The sequence below is a fragment of the Vicugna pacos genome, unplaced genomic scaffold, assembly GCF_048564905.1.
Source record: "Vicugna pacos unplaced genomic scaffold, VicPac4 scaffold_20, whole genome shotgun sequence".
In the NCBI taxonomy this organism is placed as follows: domain Eukaryota; kingdom Metazoa; phylum Chordata; class Mammalia; order Artiodactyla; family Camelidae; genus Vicugna; species Vicugna pacos.
Genome location: NW_027328741.1, coordinates 17,505,196 through 17,525,355, shown reverse-complemented (window position 1 = coordinate 17,525,355; position 20,160 = coordinate 17,505,196). Strand labels below are relative to the sequence as shown.

At 32.2% G+C, this 20,160-nt stretch overlaps 1 long non-coding RNA gene across 1 annotated transcript in view; it reads left to right on the top strand.

The window, feature by feature from the left end:
- The first annotated feature begins 4,949 nt into the window (after positions 1-4,949).
- Positions 4,950-20,160, top strand: part of LOC140693823 (uncharacterized) — a 36,498-nt gene continuing 21,287 nt past the window's right edge. Inside the window, exons 1-3 of the long non-coding RNA XR_012069523.1 lie at positions 4,950-5,222; positions 6,412-6,668; positions 15,217-15,287. This is a non-coding gene — a long non-coding RNA (uncharacterized lncRNA). The remainder of the gene's footprint in view (positions 5,223-6,411; positions 6,669-15,216; positions 15,288-20,160) is intronic.

The window sequence follows — 20,160 nt, the reverse complement described above, 5'->3', positions numbered from 1 at the left end:
TTTATTAATTGATTTGCATATGTTAAACCATCCTTGTGTTCCTGGGATGAACCCAACTTGTTCATGGTGAATGATCTTTTTTTTAAATGCTGTTGGATTCTGTTTGTTAATAATTTCTTAAGGACATTTACATCTATGTTTATCAATGATATTGGCCTATAGTATTCTTCTTGGGGTAGTGTCTTTGGTTTTCTTATCGGTTTGATTTTGACCTTATGGTGTGAGATTGGGAGTACTCCTCCATATCAATCTTTTGGAAGAATTTGAGTTGGAATTGTATGGATTTTTCCTTCTATGTTTGGTCAATTTCCTCAGTGAAGCTATTTGGGTCTGAATTTCGTTTGCAGAGATTTTTTATTTAATTGATAATTCTATTCCAGTTTTGGTGATCTGTCTATTCAAATGGTTAATCTCTTCTTGATGCAATATTGCTGGGATGAATGTTTCCAAAAACTTCTCCATTTCTTCCTGGTTATCCAGTTTGTTTCCATACAGTTGCTTATGGTATTCCCTTATGATGTATTGTAAATTTGTTGTACACTTTGTAGTTTCTCCATTTTCATTTCTTATATTATTTTTGTTCTCTCTCTTTTCTTGCTGGTGAGCCTGTCCAGAGATTTGTCTATATTGTTTACTACTTCAAAAAAGAGTTTGATTGATTTTTTTTCTATTTTTTAACTTTATTTTATTCTTCCTCCCTTCATCTTTATTTTTTCCTTCTTTCTGCTGACTTTTGGTTTTGTTTGCTCTTCTTTTCTTGATTAGTTTACATAGAAAATTAGATTATTTATTACAAAATGTTCTTCTACTTTTAGGAGGGTCTTGTCACTCTGAACTTCCCTCTTAAGAGTGCTGTTACTGTATTCCATAGACTTTGTGTAGTGTTTTGTCATATTTCTCAAGATATTTTTTAATTTATTCTTTTATTTCATCACCTACCCCCCTTGTTTTAGTACCATGTTTTTAATCTGGATGCTGTTATTTTCCTCCCTGGTTTTCCGTGATTGATTTCTAGTTTCATGCTATTATACTCAGAAAAGCTGCTTGAAATTATTATTATCTTCTTAAATTTGTTGAGGCTTCTTCAGTGCCTGAGTTCATAATCTTTCCTAGAAAATGTTCCATGTGCACAGGAAAAGAACGTATATTCTCTTTTGGGGAGAAGTACTGTTTTGAAAATGTCAACCATCTCTAATTATTTTATAATGACTTTTAGTATCTTTGTTCCCTTATTAATTTTCTGTGTGAAAGACCAGTCCAGTGGTGGTAATGGGAAGCTGTAGTCTCCTACTGTGATTGTGTTCCCAGGGATTTCTCTCTTTTTATCTATTAGTATTTGCTTTTCTTTTAGGTGCTCCTATATTGAGTGCATATATCATAATGAGTATAATATCCTCACGTTGTATTACTTCTTTAATCATTATGTCATGTCCTTGTTTATCTTTCTCTATGGCCTTTCTTGTAAATTCTATTTTGTGTGAAGTCAGTACTGCTAGTCCTGCTTTCCTGTCAAGTGCATTTGCATGGAATATAATTTTCCATCTTCTGATTTTCAATTGATGTGTGTTCCTCTTACTAATGTGGGTCTCTTGTATGCTTCATAATGTAGGGTCTTGTTATATTATCCCATCTGACAATATATATCTTTTTATTGAAGCACTAAGTCCATTAACATTTGTGATAATTATTGATAGACTGGTGTTTATTTCCATTATGAACTTCATTTCCCAGGTGATTTGGTATTTCCTTTTTGTTAATTTTTTTTCTCCTTGTGGCTTGATAAGTTTTCTTTTACTATTTTGGTTTCTTTTTTCTTTGTGACTTCATTGTTAGTATTTGATTTATGGTTACATTGTTTTGTATTTATATTGACCCGTACTATATCTGTTTATTTTAGCTGAAAAGAACACAAACTCAAATCCATCCTACAGAGAACAGAAACAAGAAGAAAACTCCCTGTATTGTCCTGTTTCACTCTGTGACACTTAAAAATTTTAATGTCCTGTTTTACAACATAATATTTATTCTGTTGTAAGTCATTGAATCTATTGCCTTTCTAATTATGCCTTTCTCTTCTTTATAGTGTCCTGCTTCTATTTTATTTAGAGTAGATCTTTCATTATTTCTTTTTCTCTTGCTAAATTCTTTTAGTATTTGCTTGTGTGCAAGTTATTTATCTCTCCTTCAATTCTCAAAGATAGCCTTGCTTCATAAAGTATCTTAGAACCCAGTTTTATTTTATTGATGACTTTGAATATGTCTTGTCACTGCCTTCTGCCTGCTGTATTTGTGTAGGAAACTAGTTTACAAATTTTATATATATAATTATATATATTTATGTAAAGAGCACCTAGAAATGAAGTTAATATATAAGGTGAAAACCTAAACATAAAAAAACAGAAAACATTGATGAAGAAATTAAAATTTATCCAAAGAAATGAAAAGATCTCTTATGTTAAAGATGTGAAACAATGTGGTTGAAACAACCATACTACCCAAAGGAATCTACATTTAGTGTGATTCATATCAAAATACCCATGAGAATTTTCCATTAAATAGATCAAATAATTTCAAAATTTATATATAATCACAAAGACCATAAGTTGACAAAATAATTTTGAATAAGAGTATTAAATTTAATGGTGTAAAGTTCTCTGATGTTAAACACTCCTACAAAGCTTTAGTAATTAAAACAACATGTTACTGGCTCAAAAACAGACACCAATCAAAAGAAGAGAATAGATCAACCAGATATAATTCCTCACACCTATGATCAGTTAACCCATGGTAAAGTAAGCAAGAGTACAAAATGAAGACATTCTCCTCAATAATTAGTGCTGGAGAGATTGAACATGTAAAAGATTGATTACAATATTTCCTCACATTGTATACAATCCATGAGCAAAGAATATCATTCTATTTATTTTGTTTTCTTTTATTTCTTGCACCTGAAATTTATAGATCTATGTTAAGATCTTTTATTTCACATACCAAATGTATTCCTATATTATTCTATTTGATATAAGTTAACACACAATTGTTTTCCTAATTTCTCTTTCTGATAATGTGTTGTTACTATACAAAAATGCAATGAATATTTGTATATTGATTTTGTATTCTGCAAGTTTACTGAGTTTGTTGGTTATTTCTAACAGTCACTGGAGGTGTCTATGGAGTTTTCTATCTATGCATAATTATGTCATCTGTAAAAATTCACTGCTTTTTTACAAGTAGGATGACTTTTATATTTTTCTTGACTGATTGTTCTGGCTAGGACTTCTAGTAATGTAATTTAGGACTTGTGTAAGTGAGCTAGTTTTTCTTATTACTGGACCAGAGTAAAACATTCCTGTATGCTAATATTGAAATTGATGTTAGTCATGGTTTTTTCATATATGGCTTTTACTATGTTTAGTTACATTCTTTGTAGAGCAAATTTGTAAAGAATATTTTTATAAAATAGTTATGATCAGATCTGTCAATAATTTTCCTACATTTTTTGAGATTGTTATTTTTGAGTTCTTTGTTTTTTAAGGGATGATATCACATATATTGATTTGTGTATGTTAAATAATATTTATGTAACAGGACTAAACACAACTTAACTATAGTTTATAATACTTGTAATATGCCATGAATTCAGGTTGCTAATATTTATTTAGAATGGAATTTATAGATACTGAAGGAAAAATTTTCTTTGTAGCTTGAGTGTACATTTATTTATTTAAAAATTTTATCACTCATTTTGAATTTGGCTTCAGTTTAACGGAATTTATTACTAAATAAAAATATAAAGTTTTGTAGAACAGCATTTACTTCAGTTTACTGATACAGAACATAGCTATTATTTACAATTAGTGAACAAAACACTTGCCTTAAAATGCCGTATTATACTAACAATGCCAACTGTTTCAGAACTGAGAAATGTACTGCTACCTAAAATGAATTGCCTGGTCTTTTTCACCCCAAACCACATATACTGTTGTTTCTTTGTTTTTGATTGTTTATTTCTTTGCCCCTTAATGGAGGCACTGCTTATTGAACCAAGGATCTTGTGCATAAATGTATTTATCAACATCATTTTGGAACACATAACAGAACCCACAAGAGTATGGATAATAAACATGACAAAACATTTATTTCTTCTAGCGACTGAAAAACCTCTGAGTGAAAGAATGGCAAACATAAACATTTGTAAATATACAATAATATGTTCTCTTTTGTAATTTTAAAGTAGAATATTAAATTACATTTGTTTTACTTATAGCAATGAAATGAAATTTAAAACAAAAATTCCCCCCTTTGGGATTTCTTAAATTTGATTGCTTATTTTAACCTAATTTTATTTCATAAATATTTACCATTTATTTATAAACATACCAAATAAACAGATATTTATTCTGCTAATATTTTGAATATAGAGTTATTTATTGTAAGGTACACAGATAAATACATACTTCCATTTCCAAATCAAATTATTTTTCACCTTAATTACAACTGATCATGAAAGTGTTATAAATTTTATGTAGAGGTTTTAAACAGTTTTCACTGTAAATTCCAAAATTTAAAATTATTTTATATATTTTCTGCATTATTTATACTCTGTTCCCCAATCTGGTGTAAATTTATGTACAAAAGGATCGATATTGGTTTTATTTCATAGACCCCAAAATTAAATTATTAAAAAGATTTTGTGTGGATAATATTTGCAGATCACACTATAAAAATAAACATCAAACATGTTTCATTTTAACTGGATAAATGAGAAGTAAACACTGACTGAACATTACACTTGAGTTGCTAGGAGACCAGTCGTTTTGTGATGTCACAGCTACTCAGGTTGAGAACCATTGTGATGGCCTAGCAGTTTATCTGTGCAGGCCTACCAAAGCAGCATTTGAAGATGCAGTGCTCAAAATCATGCAGAATAAAAATGTAGCTGTAGATAAAGTTACTTTAGATGGCATATTTTTCTTCAGAAATTCAAGTTGTGTCTCATAAAGATGGACCAATTGGTTCAGGAAACCCCGGTAGATCTCTATTGTGTAATCAAACATTCCTTGTGGACTTGGACTTGAAGACTATGATTGAAGAAAATGCTGTTCAGTATTTGTCTGAAAGATCCTTGATTAAAAGACCATGTTACATACATTGTGTCTCTGAACCAGATGAAGATAATGATTTTCGTTCTCTGTCATTTCCAAGAAAACTCTGGAAAAAAGGTGCGAGTGACAAACTTAAATCCATCTGGTGGGGTGATAATGGACCTTCCATAGTGATTGATGAAGATGTCTTTAAGAAGGAAGTTTTGGAAAGAAAGCCCCCTTTCAGAATATTTCAAATTGGAAGTATGAAAAGTTTAGTTAGACAGCTTAACCTTTATGGGTTTGGTAAAGTGCAGCAGAATTTTCAAAGATCTGCTTGTCTAGTTGACTTTCTGGCAAAAGAAAAAGAAGTCTCTGTTTTAAGAAAGGTATACAGAAATTTTAGATACCACTTGGTAACTTATATATAAAATTTTATTCTGTACATCATCCTATGGTAATATAAATGTTAAGATAGATTTTGAAAATTGTATTAAACTACTAAGGCTAAAATACTTTATTTTTTCTAAAAAATGAGGACAGTACCTTAAGAAGTCAAAATTATGAGAAACTTTGCTTGAAACTCTGAATCTTAACAGAAATCAAAATAAAGGTATTAATGCTGCTTTTAAAACGTGGCATAAACCATTACTGCAAATACTACCTTCTTAAATTTGATGACTATTCTATTTAAATGTGTAGTTTCCAAACAAGAAACTTAAAAATATCGTCAGCAATGTTCATATTTTGATGACATTATCTTTGCATTGTAAACGTGAAATCTGAGGATTTACAGGTTAGGCTAATTTTTGGCTTGTATTTTGATTTAAAATATTACTAAAAATTTTCACCTTTGGTTGTAGCTGCAGTTCTATCATAATCCAAATTTTAAATGAGGCTGTCCCCAGATTTTACTTAGAGTAAATAGAAGAGTTGGGATTAAAAATGATTCTCTGGTATCTTCATTGGCTGAAGATTTCAAAAAGAAGCACTTTAAAGCAGGGGGTAATGTGGATAATCATAATTCTGGTTTTGTGGCTAACGCTAGTGGAGAAAGTGCTTTTTAACCTACTGCAAATTTTAACATGCCTCTAATAAGAAGGCCCTCTACCACCCAGATAATTGGTGATACAACTACCCTTATCAGAGGTGATTTTTCTCCTCCATCATCAAGGTCAGTTAGACCAACAGAACAAATTGCAGTGGATCAACGTGCTATTTTAAATGAGTTGACCACTGTCCACTGGCACTATCAATGCAGCTAAACTGAAGCAAATGGCCGTGTTGTGAACTTCATTACAACTAAATATTCTACTTCTCTGTACAGCATATTGTCTCCCATACAGAGCAATTATTTTGGACTGATGGTGGAGCCTTATACTTTTCCAAATACATATCACAACATATCTGCCAATGAAGGTCGTTTTTATAAACTTCAACCTGGGAGCAACCCACGGATTCTAGTGCCAGTGATAGCTGATACATCAGCTACCTCTCTTTCAAGGCCAACTCATCAGCCATCTTCAGTTTATGAACGTCATCCTAATTACAACTGATCTACCACAGGATTACCATATTATACAGGTAACAAAGATTAAAATGATGTTGAAAAATGTCGACAAATATCTGCCAATTTCTTGTTTGAACGATAAACATAGATGTGTAGCTGTATTTTCCTTTTATTTTTTAATAGAATTAAGAGTTAAATGGGGAGTAAGTTACCATTTAAAAAAAAAGAGATATTTGATATGATCATTTGATGAAACAATATGGGAGTAAATTTAAATAATTTCTTGTAAGGAAGAAGAGAAAATGGAAGAATTTGGAATAAGACTAAAACATGGAGAGTGGGAAAAGTACTAAATGGTTTCTGGTTCATACTGGAAAGTATTAAAAGTGTTAAGTTAGGATAGGTTGGAACAGGAGATAAATGCAGGTATCGGCCCAGGGATCATGGTCTCTATTATGTCATCCCTGGAATCATAAAGGTCACATGATGTAGTCTCAGATGGCACATTCAGCACGTGGTAGAATTTAAGAAGTAATTTTATCAATGGTCTTCTTTGCGCTGTTCTCAAAGCATTCGAATGGGTGCTTTCATTCCCTGCCCTCAAGATTCTACACTATATTTTCTAGTCAATAATTTATATTGCTTTTCTGTTCCAGCCAAAGGCCAGCTTACATCCTCAGGGTGGCACTTAATGCTTTTCCAACTCTAAGCCCACAAACTCAACTTAGTTTAGTCAGTTCTTTATAAATTGGCATCTGACTACCTTGGCATATCTTAATGTTTCACTGTATCTGGAGATACATCCAGGCAAATGCTTGTCAACTATTTTAGCTCCAACCTCACCACTTTTGCTCCAGCTCATCCTTGGAAGTTGTGTGTCCTCCTTTTACCTACTTACACTTTTCCAGTCTCAGCACAGAAACCACCTCCTCCAGATGTTTTCTGTCTATCCCACTTTCCTTGTCTAACTTGTATACCAGCAAAGTAAGCACAGCACATGCCAAAGGATGAATTTTACTATTTAGTGAACGAAAAATACATGTTGACTTTAAGCAAAATCTACTTTCCTGAAACAACAAAACTCTCATGGTTTTCAAAATATTTCGTTATGGTCTTTACTCTTCACCACAAACTAGTTCTTTTCATAGTCCAAGGACTAATAACTCAAGAGAGTAAGTGGAAGTAGGTACAGGAGAAAAAGTATTATTTTCTTCTTAATTCATGCCTCCAGAGGCCTAAAGCATTCCATTCCCATTTGCTGGAATTTTTCCTGTCTCTTCATCACCCACCCACCCCAAAATAGCTGATTCTCTTCCCCTTACCAATAACTATACTGACTTCTAATTAATTTACTTCTTAGAATCAGAAATTTACACAGAAGAGACAGTGCCATTGCAAATATTTAATGTATGTTTATACACCCCACATAAATTGTGCCCCTTCTAACTTTCACACAGGAAGCATCTTAGAGGTACTAGCCCGTTGGTTGGAGTGGTCATATTCAGTAACCCAATTGCAATCTAAAATGTGTGGAGTAGGAGGAAGTGAGGGTAGTGGAATTAAAGATTTATCTAACTGCAAGAACACCAAATTTCTGCAGATATTAGAAATATAAAATATTCATGGAAGACTCTGACTTTTTCCCATTATTTTAAAATTAAAGGTGAAGCATTTTCAGAATGTGAAATGCCCTGAAATGCTGGAAAAATTGTAGGCAAGTTCAGGGAGCCTAAGGCTTCTGCTCATAATCATGCAGCCAGTGTCAGCTGATAAGACTGAAATGGCAAGATTCAGTCCTGAAAATGCGTCACCAGTTGTGAAGAAAGCCTTTGATAATCTGGAGAAAAGGCAAATGGGCCAGGGTAAACTGTAGCAACATCCCACCAATATGAAATTTACCAAGAGAAGAAAATAGCCCACTTGCAGCAGGAGAACTTTGTCTGGACGGCAGTGGTTTTTTCCTACAACAGAAATTTCAAGCTTTTAAGTTTGTGAGCTCAACTCTGATGGTGGCTATGTTTTTGCTTACATTAGCAGTCTGGGGTTCAGATGGGCTGGTTCAGCAGCTAGTTTCCAGCTCTCTTATCAGACAGTGGTTCTTACCACGATCATATTAACAAGGTTCTATAATGAAAAGTGAAAAGCTACAGTTTACTTTCAAAATTAGAAATCCTAAATAAGAATATTGTTTATTTGTCCATCTGTAGTATTCTACCTTGCAAAAGCTAGACTATTGGCAAAAGTAGAAAAGTAGTCTGGTGTTTGAAAACTATTATCTGAGACCTGCCCACTGAATTCTTCCCACTAAGTACAACAAATATGTCTACCATTGTGTGTGTGTGTGTGAAAATGGATTGTTAAGCAGCAACTGTTTGTCTTATTTGAGTCATCAGCGAATTATTCCTCTGCATCTAGCAGAATCTCTGTGAGTTAAGAGTTTCATTGAGCCACCAGATTTCCTTCCAATCAGGGATAGGTAGTTGTTTTTATTTCTCCCAGTATACTAATTGTTACCTGTTCATTGAATCCCAAGCTGATATTAGGGCCATTATAATGAACCCTTGAATTGGACTGAGGTATATACATTTTCCTGTCCCCAGAGCCCAGCACAGGACTGTGTCTCCTTTTTAATTTAAGCTTATGTCTAATTTTTTTTGTCTTATTCTCATTGTTGACACAATTTATTATGGCTTTGAACAGCCGTTGTCTTATTTATAGCAACTTAGCCACTGACTTATTCCCGTTCAACTAGAAATTGCAATAACCTTTCTTTCCTTGGACTACCTGGAATAGAGTGAGCGTAGTCATCATTTTGAAAGCAGTCCTCAGTCCTAATAATGCAGAACCTTTACAGTTCTTTGCCCAGCACTTGAGCGAAAATGTTTGTTGTGGATCACAGGGATTATCCTCACATCCCCTGTTGCAACCATGAGAAAACACCACATTGTTATCCAAAATCAAGTCTTAGTCAGTATTGCATTCCCATTGCAAAACAGTTAAGAATTGTAGGAGTTCTGAGATTTTACCATGCTGAGATTTTTAGCAACCCAGCAGGTTCCTTTATTACAGATGCTGTCGTGGAGATGAGACTTTCGGTCAGAGACAGTGAACTTTATCACTCACAGCAAAAGCAGCCAGGGTTACCATTTGTTTCCATTCTCTAATCTTAGATGAATATACAGAGTGATATTTTGTTGCCTACAGAAGCAGTGGGCTTTTAACATGAAGAAAGTTTAAGGCATGACAAAACACTAATTTTATTAGTATCTTTATGTATAATTTATTAGAATCACTTATTTATTAGTATTTTTACCTAGGATAAGTATATCATGACTCAAGATTTCTTGCTGCAAAAACAATCATGAGAAATGACATGAGAAAAAATGACCATTGGTTTTCCATTTTTTCTTCCACTTTTTTTTGAGATATAATTGGCATAAAACATTGTGTAAGTTTAGGTGCACAGGATAGTGATTTGATTTACAAGTATCATGAAATAAATATCATAGCAACTTTAGGGAGAATTCATTATCTCTTTTAGATACAATTTGAAAGAAATACAACTTGTCTTTTGGTTGTGATGAGAAACATTATGGTCTACTCTCTTAACAACATTCATTTAGCACATAAAGCACTATTAGTTGTAATTTTCATTTTACTATGGGACATCCTTACAACACGTTTATTTTATGGCTGGAGGTTTGTAGATTTTGAGTGCATTAATCAAATTCTCCTTTCCCAACCTCTGCCTCTGTTGACTGCAAGTCTAATTTTTTTCTATAAAAATGTTTCCTTGTTTTTGAAGTGTACTTTAATCTAAACACTGTGTTGGTTTCTCTTACACAACATACTGTTTGCAGTTTTTAATACATTTCAAGCTGCTCACCAGAATATACCTAGTTATGACTTGTTGCTATGTAAAGAAGTTTTATTGTTAATTACTAATACCCATACAGTATATTTCTTGTCCCTGACTCATTTAATTTGCAATTGAAAAATTTTCTCTCTTAATTTCCCTCAACTTTTTCTTTTCCTTACCCCATTTCCCTCCTTCTTGTGAACAACCTGTTGCTTTCTATAACTATAACTCCTTTTCTGTGTTGTTATGTTCATTTGTTTTAAATTACACATATGAGTAAAATCATTCAGCATTTGTCATTCTGTTTCTGACTTATTTCACTTAGCATATTACCCTCTTGATCTACGAATTTGTTGCAAATGACAAGAAATTATTCTTTTTAGAGCTGAGTAATAACTCATTGTATTTTTATGTGTGTGTGTGCATATATATAGTGCATATAAATATATATTGTGTGTATGTATATATAAATATTGATAAATCTGCATTTAAGTTGGGTAGATATATATACTATAAACACACATGTTCTTTATCAATCATCTATTGATGAGCAATAAATATGCTTCTATATCCTGTCTAATGTGAATAATGTTGCAGTAAATATAGGTTTGAATTTATCTTTTCTAATTAGTGTTATCATTTTCTTGAAATAATTATCCAGATATGGAAATGTTGGTACATATTTCATTTTTAATTTTCAGATATATCTCCATGTTGTTTTCCACAGTGGCAGCACATATTTACATTCACTCCAGCAGTGCATCATGGTTGTTTTTCTTACATCCTCATGAACACTTATGTTTGTTATCTTTTTGATAATAGTCATTCTGACAGGAGTGACATAAAATCTCATTGTGTTCTGGACTTGCATTTTTCTGATGGTTAGTGATGTTGATCGGTTTCATATGCCTGTTGGTTGCCTTTCCCCCACTGTATATTCAATTTTTGTAATGGGATAAATGACCATAAGTGTCTGATTTCATTTTGAAGCATTCTTTGTGTTCCATTATTCTGTTTGTTCTGTGCCACTACCATATTCTTTTAATTCTGTAGCTTTTAATTGTAGTTTAAAATGAGGGACAGTGATACACCCTCTTAGTTCTTTGTCAAAGCGTTTGTGTTTTTAGTTTGTTTTCTTTTCTTTCTTTTTTTTAATTGATTTCAACTATTTTGTGTTTACATGTAAATTTTAGATTTATTTATTGTAAATTCTGAAAATGCCCTTGGTATTTTGATAGGCACTGAATTTAATTTGTTTATTTTCTTGGCTAGTACTGTCATTTAAAGAATTTATTTTCTCATCTACCAACACAGTATATCCTTTCATCTGTTTGCATTATCTTCAATTTCTTTTGTAAATATTATACAGTTATCTGAGAACAGGTCTTTTAACTCCTTGGTTGGAAACATTTCTTGATTTTTTTTTGTTTTTTGTAATCCAGCTGTAAAAGTGATATTTCTCTCACTTTCTCTATCTATTAGCTTGTTGTTAGTGTGTAGAAATGCAAGTTTTCTGTATGTTAATTTTACATTCGGAAATTTTACCAAATGCGTTGATAACTCCTAGAAATTTTGTGGCACCAATTTTAGGATTTCTGTTTAAAGTATTTCATCTGCAAACAGATACTTTTACTCCTTTTCTTAATTAGTTATATTTTATTTACTTTTATTTTGGATAGCTATGGCTAGAATTTCCAGTACTATACTGAATAAAAGTGGTAAGAATGAGCATTCTTGTCTTCTTCCTTCTCTTATTGGGGATGCTTTCAGCTTTTAATCAGTGAGTGTCATGTTAGCTGAGTTCTTGTCATATATGACCTTAACTATGTTGAGGTATGTTTCTTTATACCCACTTTGAGGAGAAATATATTCTTAAAAAGATACCAAATTTGTCAAAACATTTTATGACTCTATTGATGTGACCATATAATTTTTATTCTTCAGGTTGTTAGTGTGGTGTATCATACTGATTAATTTGTGGGTATTTAATCAATTTTGCATCCCTAGAAAAAAATGGACTTATTCATATTGTATAATCCTCTGAAAATATTGTTTGATTTGCTAACAATTTAGTGATGATTTTGCATCTATGCTTATCAGTAGTATTTAATCTCTAATTTTTTGAGGTATTTGTTCCAGTTTTACTAGTGGTGTGATACAGAAATGTGGGGTAGAAAGCCTTCCTTCCTCTCGAAATTTTTGGAATACTCTGTGAAGTATAGGTGAAACCTCTTCTCAAAATGTTTGGCAGAAATCACCTGAGTATCTGTGTAGGCCTGTAATTTTGTTTCTTGGAAGATTTGGTTTAATTACATATTCAATTTCATTAGTGATAATCTGTTCATATTTTCTTTCTCATTCCATTCTGGAGATTAGTTCTTTCTAAGAAATTGTCCATTTCTTCTAGGCTTTCCATTTTATTGGCATATAATTTGTTGTATCATCTTATGATGCTTTGTATTTCTTTGAAATAAGATGTAACTTCTCATTCATCTCTGAGCTTATTAATCTGTAACTATCTTTTTTGCTCTTGTGTCTGGTTAAAGTTTATCAACTTTATTTATCTTTCAAAAGGCATTATTTAGTTTGATTATATGTTTCTATTTTAATCTTTATTTTATTTAATTATGTTCTGTCCTTTCAGCTGTCTTTCCTTCTAGCAAAAAGTTTGTTTATTATTTTCTACAACATTTGCTGGTAACTATATTTTATAAGAGAGAGATATTTCCTATTTGTATAAGTGGGATTATTTTGCTATAAGCATCCCTATTAATACTGCTTGTGCTATACCCCATGGATTTTGTTTTGGTTGTCATGTTTTATATATATTTTTTCTTTCAATTATTCAGCAATCCATTTGTTGTTAATATTGCATGATTTATCCTCCACACTTTAGTATTTTTCTCAGGTTTTTTCTTTTAGCAAATTTTCATTCTCACAGAATCCATAAGTTTCTTCAAAAAACAAGGAGAATAATACTAAAATTTATACATAAATCTGAAAGACCCAAATTTTCTAAAAGTATTTCGAAAAATGAACAAAACTGTGGGCATTACCCTCCCTGACTTTATAACATACTACAAAGCTACAGCAATCAATACATCAAAATATGGTACTTAAAGAAACACATAGATCAGTAGAACAAAATAAAGAGTCCAAAAATAAACCCAGACACCTAAGGTCAATTAGTCTACAATGAAGGAGGCAAGAGTATACAATGGAAAAAAGGCAGTCTCTTCAACAAGTACTTCTGAGAAAAGTAGACAGTACATGTAAAATGAAGATGTAAGAGCACTTCCTTCCAAAGTATAAAAAATGAGGTAAAAATGGATTAATTTCCCAAATGTAAACACAAATTTATACAATTTCTGACCAAGAACAGGAGCAGAAGTGACTCTGAGATAAATCATAGCAATGTTTATTTTTGATTTGTCTTCAAATTTCAAGCATAAAGGAAAACTAACAATTACAGTTTTTAGTTTACTGAGGAAAAAATAGATGTATTATGTGACACAGGGATTCTAATTCTTGTATATGTGTGATGTGCAAAACCTTTTCCAGAGCAAAGGAAACCTTCAACAAGACATGATATCAGACAGAATAGAAGGAAAAATTTCAGACAATGAGACCAACAAGATGTTAATATTCATAATATATATATAGCATATTAGACAAAATATTTAATAAACAAAGACCCCAACTTAAAAACAGTTGAAGGATCTTCATGGAAACTTTTCAAAAACAGACATGTGGATGATTTTCATGCACATAAAAAGAAACATATTGTTGCTATTCATTAGGAAATTAAAAATCAAAACCAGAATGAAACATAATCTCACAACAACCAAAACGGCTTTTAATAAAAACTCTACAAATGACAAATATTAATAAGAATATCAATAAGAGGGAACCCAGGTGCACTGTTGGTGGAAATATAAATTGATGCATCCACTATTATAAAAGTGTGGACAGTGCTAAGGAAACTAGAAATAGAAACATTATATGTAGCCACAATTCCAGTTTTTGTTATAAATCTGATAAAAATGAAAACATTAACTTTAAAGGATAAATTACCCACAGAGTTCTTAACATCATCATTTATAGTAGCCAAGGATAGAAGCACAACTCAACTGCCTATCAACAGATGATTGGCTCAAGTAGATGTGAGATATAGATAACATAATAAATACTAAGTCATTGTCATATTAAAAAATAAAACTCTACAATTTGGAAATATGTGAGTGGACCCAGAGATTATTGCACATAGTAAAATAAGTCATACAGAGAAAAACACACTATGTTGTCACTTAAATGAGGAAAATAAAGATATAAGAGAAATAATCATAAAAAAACAGAAACAGAATCACGTATATATGTGTATTGTACCAAGTAGTGGTTTCCTGTGGGGACAGGGAAGAACGATGGAGAAGACAGAAATGTGCAAGATACTGGTAATAAATTAGAAAACCAAAAGGGCTATATTTACAGCACAGAGAAATATTTTAATAATTTAATTGATTTTAAAGATGTTATATGGATATATTATAGTAAAATGTGTATGTGGGTGTAAAAAACATTGAAGAAAAACCCCAGGAAAAACAAAATATTTTGTAGTTCTATGATATTAAGGGATGTGATTTGTTCACTTTCTTTACTGTTCTTATAATGTCCTTAGTAGAATTTAAGCTTTCATTTGAAAAAGTATATACTTTTAAAAGTGACATAAGTTTAAATTATTTTTGTCTCTCCCCTTACATCTACAGTCAGTAAAGCATTCACATCTGAAGAAAAATAACTACAACACAAAACAATAATCCAGAAGGCATGTGAACAGGTAAAGTTTGATGGACTAAAATACACAAATGAGGCTGAACTAAGGGAAGAGCAGATTTGGTGTCTGCAACCAAGGCCCACTGACTAAGATATCTTAGTCCACAAGTTCAGAGAACCCAGTAGAAACAGAGTCACAGTGGTTCGCACAGATTCGACCTCCAACTTCACCAGTGCTCATGGTCACATGTAATTAGGAGGGACTCACAATGGAGACAGAATTTCCATCCTTCAGACGCTCAGACATTCATGACACTGTCCCTACTCCCCATTCACAGTGGTGGAGACATGTTACCTTGCAATACTGGACATGGCAAAGGCACTTGCCTGATTCCAAATACCCACCTGTCTTTACATGTTTCCTCACTGAGTACACTGAGTTTCAAGGGATATCAAATAAAAGGAAGGGTTCACAGTCCCAGTGACAAGAGTGGCATTAACTACCAGAGAAGTCTAAGAAGTGACAATGAAAACATATCTTTATCCAGAAAATAGTGACTGGAAAGTGCCAGTTTGAAATATTATCACAGGTAGCTCAGGTAAGTAAAACAAAATCTGTGCAATATTGCAAACAACCAGAAAACAAAAACAAGGACTCCAACTCAAAATCTGTTATTTAGTGTCAACAGAGAAATAACTTATCAAGACCATGACAAATCACAGTAACATTATAGGGCGTGCACACACACAGATAGACACACAAAGTCACCGACACAGACACAGTCAAACACGCACATGCAACTGCACACACACACACACACACAATGTCAACCCTGCAGCAAACAAACTTAAAGTCATGGTATATTGCCACATTACTAATAGAGAATCCAAATAGGTGTCATACAGAATCACAATACAAAAAACAAAACTAAGAAAGCAGTTTAGTGAGCTCAGGAATAAATGAAATGATGATAAGGAATACATTATCAAAGAGACTGAATCTATAAAATAACCAAATAGTATTGGAGGACCAGGAGAATTTAATAAATGAGATGAAGAAAGCAACAGAAAGCATTGGAAGTAGACTGTCTTTGTGGAAGAGAGATTAGCAAACTCACCAATACAAAACTAGAAATGATAGGAGAGGGCAGAGATTCAAGATATTAAAAAGTGAGGGAATTCTACAATAGCCATCAGACTTCTTCAGGAAGTACACATTAGACTGGAATCCTGGAGGGAGAAGAAATTTAGAAGGCAGCTAATGGTTTATTTAAAGAAGTAATAGTTGATAACTTTCCGAACCTGTGTAAGAAGCTGATATACATGTCCGTGAGCCAACACCAATAACTATAAGAAAAAGGGACCTCCTTCAAGATACGTCATATGCAAATTGGCAAGTCAATGACAGAGTAAAATTTTAAAAGCATCCAAAAAAGTTATGATAATCTACAAATGAACCCCCATTAGGCTATCAGCAGATTTCTGAGAAGAAAACATAGGCCAAGGGTAAATAAAATTACATTTTCAAATACTAAAATACAAAATGTCTCACCCATTAATACTTACACAATTATCACTTAGAGATACAGTGAAAATAAAGACTTTAACAGACAAACAATACCTGAATGAGGTAAAATAAACAACCGAGATAACTTATAATAGGTGTAAAAAAGAAGCTTTCCAAGAAATATAAAATGGCAAAAATATGCAAAACATTGACCAAAATGCTAAGGAGAGACCACGAGAAGTTTGCAACTGTTTCTTTGGGTATGTTTTTAAATGCTACTATAATATATGGATTAAAGAGAGAAAAATAGGAAATCAGTTGCAATAAATATAGATACTTCAAACTGGTTACATGTTCATAGCAGTAAAAGAAATAAATTGAAACAGTAATCATAAAAGGTAAAGATTAAAAATAAAATAATATTTAAGGAAGCTTCTATCAGCTGATAAAGGACTAAATTACACATGAGATGTTTTATTTTTAATTGAAGTACAGTAGATGTAGTATATTGTGTAGTTTCAGAAGTAAAGCATAGTTATTTTTACCAGTTTGTAGATTTTATTGCATTATGAATTATTAAAATGATTGTAACATACAATTATTTTAAGCCATTGTGTATAATTCCCTGACCTATGCAGATTATTCTTGTTGCTTCTCTCCTTTATTTATACTAGTTTGTATCTGTCAATGTCCTACCATTAAATTCTCTTTTCCTTCCGCTTTGGTAAACATAAATATTTTCCCATATCTTTGAGCCTGCTTAAGTCTTGTCTATCTAATCTCTTTACCTCTCCATCATGTCTCTGTCTATTTATCCATGTATCTATCTATCTATCTATCTATCTATCTATCTATCTATCTATCTATCTACCTACCATGTATGTATGTATCTGTCCATCTATTTATCTGTCATCTATCAAAAGATAGCTATAGATTGATGTAAACTGATAATTGTTATTCTTTATATTCCACATATAAATTATGTTATATTCTTTTGTCTTTTTCTAAGTTACTTCACTAAGCAGAGTATTTACTAGGTTCATTCATGATGCTGAAATAACATAGTGTTATACTTTTTCATCACTGAGTAATATTCTATGGCATATTTATAGAAACATCATATCTTCTTAAGTCCATAGTCTATTGTGGACTCTTGGATTGCTTCCCTGTCTTGTATATTATAAACACTGCTATTGGGAACATTGGTTCCTCTCAATTTAGGGTGTTTCCCCAGATTTTTTCTATGAGAGGCATTACTGGGTCATATGGTAGTTAACTTTTTAGGTTTTAAAGAAATCTGAATACTGTTTTCCATAGAAGTTGTAGCAATTTACATTCCTGCCAAGAGTATACAAGAGATTTGTTACCACAACATCATCTCCAACACTTACTATTTGTAGACTTTTTGATAATAGCCATTTGACCTATGTGAAGTGATAACTCATTTCAGTTTTGATTTGCAATTACCTAATAATTAGTTATGTTGAGCAATTTTATCACTTGCCTGTTACTCATCTGTAAGTTTTCTTTGGAAAAATATTAACTCAGGTACTCTGCTCTTGTTATTGATTGGGTTTTTGTTTTTCACCTTGTGTTGTGTAATCTAAATACATCTTACATCTATTAACATACATCTATTAACCCCTGGTCACTTGCATTGTTTGCAAATATGTTCTCCTATTACACAGGCAGTGTTTTCATTTCATTGATATTGTCCTTAGCTGTGCAGAAATTTTCAAGTTTGTTTAGGTCCCACTTGCTTATTTTTGCTTTTATTTCTTTTGCCTTAGGAGATTGATATAAGAAAATATTCCTATGATATATATCCAATAGGGTTTCACCTACATTCCCTTCTAGACGTTTTATATTATCAGGTCTTATATTTAGGTCCTTAATATACTTGGAGTTTATTTTTGTATATGATGTCAGGGAATGCTCTCATTTCACTGTTTTACATGTAGATGTCCAGCTATCCCAACACCATCCATTGATGAGACTGTCTTTTCTCCATTGTGTACTCTTGCCTCTTTTATCATAGATTCATTGCTCATAGGTGTGTGGAATTATTTCTAGGCTCTCTATCTGTTTCTAATTGATTATATCTCTTTCCCAATGCCATACTGTTTTTATTACTGTAGGTTTGTAGTATAGTAAGGTGTCCGGGAGGGTTATACCTCCAGATATGTTGTTTTCCTCAAGATCATTTTGGCAATTTTTAATGGTTTCATGTAAAACTTAGAGTTATTTAATTTCTGGTTCTGTAGAAAATACTACAGCTTCGTAACAAGAATTGCACTTGATCTGTAGGTTTCTTTGTGTAGTACGGCCATGTTAACAAGACATCTTTCAATCCAAGAGCACAAGACAACTTTCCATTTCTTTGAAACATTTCAATCCAAGAGCACAAGACATCTTTCCATTTCTTTGAAACATTTTTAATTTCTTTGTCAATGTTGTGTGATTTTCAGTGTGTAGATATTTCACATATGTTGCTACATTTAATCCAAAATATTCTGGGGAATGGGGTTTTAAACATTATTGCTTTCAATGTCCATTTTATGGTATCTCTTCATTAATGTGTAGAAATGCAAGAGACTTTTTTAGGTTAATCTTGTACCCTGCTCCCTTAATGAAATTATTTATTGTTCATAATAGTCAGTGTGGAGCCCTTAGGACACTCTATGTAGATTTTTATGCCATCAGTACTGGTGAAAATTTGGCCTCTTTTTCCATTTTGCATTTCTTTTACTTTTTTTCTTTTCCTCTTCCTTTCTTGTATTAGTGTGGAACACAAGTGGTGACAGTAGGAGCCCTTGTCTTGTTCCCGAATTTACCCAGAAGGCTTTCAGCCTTTCCCCTGAGTATTATAAATTGTTATAAATGGCCTTTAGTATGTTGAGAGATGTTCCCATTTTACTCACTTTCATGAGAGTTCTTAAGGTTAATGTATGTTGAATTTTCATGTGCTTTTTCTTTGTGTATTGACATGGTCTTGTGAATATTGTCCTTCCTTTATTAGATAATTGTCATACTGATTGAATTGTGTATGTTGAACCATCCTTGTGTCTCTGGAAGGAATCCAACTGATCATAATGTATAATCTTTTCTATGTATTGCTGGATTAATTTGTTGATGTTTTTTGAGGATTTTTGAATATATATTCATCTAGGATATTGGATTTTCATTTTCATTTTTTTTTGGTATTTTCTTTGACTGGTTTTGTTATCAGTGTAATGGTGGCCTCATAGAATAACTTTGGGAATTTTCCTTCTATCTTCATTTTTTAAAATAGTTGGGGGGAAAGTGGTTTTAGGGAATGCATCCAGGCATTTTGTTCAAGGGGTGTTTTTAAAATTACAGATTTTATTTAACTTATACTGATTGCTCTTTTCAAGTTCTCAGTTTTCCCTTACTTCACTGTTGGCAGGCT